This window comes from Rattus norvegicus, chromosome 6 (assembly GCF_021556685.1).
Source record: "Rattus norvegicus strain SHRSP/BbbUtx chromosome 6, alternate assembly SHRSP_T2T, whole genome shotgun sequence".
Taxonomy (NCBI): Eukaryota; Metazoa; Chordata; class Mammalia; order Rodentia; family Muridae; genus Rattus; species Rattus norvegicus.
In genome coordinates this window covers 143999569-144001754 of record NC_141539.1, presented here as the reverse complement: position 1 = coordinate 144001754, position 2186 = coordinate 143999569, and the positions used below count along the sequence as shown (strand labels likewise).

Below are 2186 nucleotides of genomic sequence, written 5' to 3'. Positions count from 1 at the left end.
AGCCAAACCTTTTGTAAAGGTGAGGTCTGCAGGCCCTTGACTTTACTTTTTAAAAAAATTCTCAAAATAGAAAATTAATTTTGTTTTTTACACACAATATATTCTGGAAACTGTAGTTTCCCCTTCTCCAAATTATATCAGATCCTCCCCACACCCCTGCCAGTCCAAACACACACCCTTTCTTTCCCTCTCTCATTAGAAAACAAGCAGGCATCTAAAAAGTTAAATTATATAAAATAAGATAAAAACAAACAGAAAAAAAAGAGCCAAAGGAAAAAACACAAGAAACACATATTATGTGGGATGGGGTAACGGGGGCGGGGGCGCACAGTGAGTGGGATGCAAAGTGAGTAAGTAAGTAAATAAATAAATAAAAATTTTAAAAAGTAATTATCCAGGAGCCACTGTCTCTGAGCCCAGGCCGCACCGCTGCTGCTTGCCCGTCGTCCCCCTTCATGCACTAGTGGTCTCAAAAGATTCAAAGTCCAAGATGACAGCCCTCAAGGACCAGCTGACCGTGAATCTTCTTACGGAAGAACAGGTCCCCCAGAACAGATTACAGTTGTTGGGGTTGGTGGTGTTGGCACGGCTGTGCCGTCCGTATCTTAATGAAGGACTTGGCCGATGAGCTTGCCCTTGTTGATGTCATGGAAGACAAGCTAAAGGGGGAGATGATGGATCTCCAGCATGGCAGCCTTTTCCTTAAGACACCAAAAATTGTCTCCAGCAAAGACTATAGAGTAACTGCAAACTCCAAGCTGGTCATTATCACAGCAGGGGCCCGTCAGAGAGAGAGAGAGAGAGAGAGAGAGAGAGAGAGAGAGAGAGAGAGAGAGAGCCGGCTCAATTTGGTCCAGTGAAACGTGAACATCTTCAAGTTCACCATTCCAAACTTTGTGATGCACAGTCCAAACTTCAAGCTGCTCATTGTCTCAAATCCAGTAGATATCCTGACCTACATGGCTTGGAATATCAGTGGCTTTCTGCAAAGCAGAGTTATTCTGGATTCAGCTCGGTTCTGTTACCAGAAAGACTGGGAGTTCACCCACTGAGCTGTCATGGGTGGGTCCCAGGAGAGCACGGCGACTCCAGTGTTCCTGTGTGGAGTGTGTGAGCATTGCTGGTGTCTCCCTGAAGTCTCTGAACCCAGAACTGGGCACGGATGCAGACAAGGAGCCGTGGAAGGAGGCTCATAAGCAGGGGGTTGACAGTGCACATGAAGTGATCAATCTGAAACGTTACACATCCTGGGCCATTGGCCTGTCCGTGGCAGACTTGTCCGAGAGCATAATGAAGAACCTTAGGCGGGTGTATCCCATTTTCACATGATGAAGGGTCACTATGGAATCAACGGTGATGTCTTCCTCAGTGTCCCATGTATCCTGGGACATAATGGAATCTCAGATGTTGTGAAGGTGACACTCCTGAGGAGGAGGCCGGCCTGAAGAAGAGTACAGATACCCTCTGGGGAATCCAGAAGGAGCTGCAGGTCTAAAATCTTCCCAGTGTCCTAGCTCTTCACTGTCCAGGCTGTGGCGGGGTTTCTATGGAGACCACACGCATGTCATCTGAGCTGTAGTTAGTCCAGTTGTGTTGAGGTGGTCTGGGGCAAATCTCAGTTCCCACAGCTCTACCCTGCTGCTAAGTGGTACTTGTGCAGTGGTAACCTGGTTAGTGTGACAGTACCATTCTCTCCAAGACACACTGCCAACCATGTGCAGGCTTTGATTACCCTGTGAGCCTGCTGCACTGCTGCGCTGCTCACCCTTACCATACATGCCTACGCCAGTGAGTTCCCAGTCAGTCATAACCTGGCTCCAGTGTGTAAGTCCATCGTGCATACTTGTGCATAAATGTCCTACAGGATATTTTCTGTAGTATATGAGTCTGTAGTGTACATTGCAATATTATGTAAAATGTAAGATCTGCATATGGATGACGGAACCAACCACTCAAGTGCCATGCCAGTAAAGACACCAAGTAAATCTTGAAAGGTGAAAAAAAAGTAATTATCCCTTTAACAAAATGAAGAAGAAAGGGAAACACATATAGACAAAGACATACACACATTCACACATAGAAATCCCATAAAAACACAAAATGGGGAATATATAAGCAATAATACCAAAAGATGTGTAAGGCTAAAAAAAACCCCAGACAAAGGACTATGAGACAAAAAAACAAAC

The 2186-nt window shown here is 45.6% G+C and overlaps 1 pseudogene; it reads left to right on the top strand.

The window, feature by feature from the left end:
* Window positions 1–490: 490 nt before the first annotated feature.
* On the top strand, window positions 491–1495 carry LOC148005528 (L-lactate dehydrogenase A chain pseudogene; annotated as a pseudogene).
* The last annotated feature ends 691 nt before the right edge of the window (window positions 1496–2186 follow it).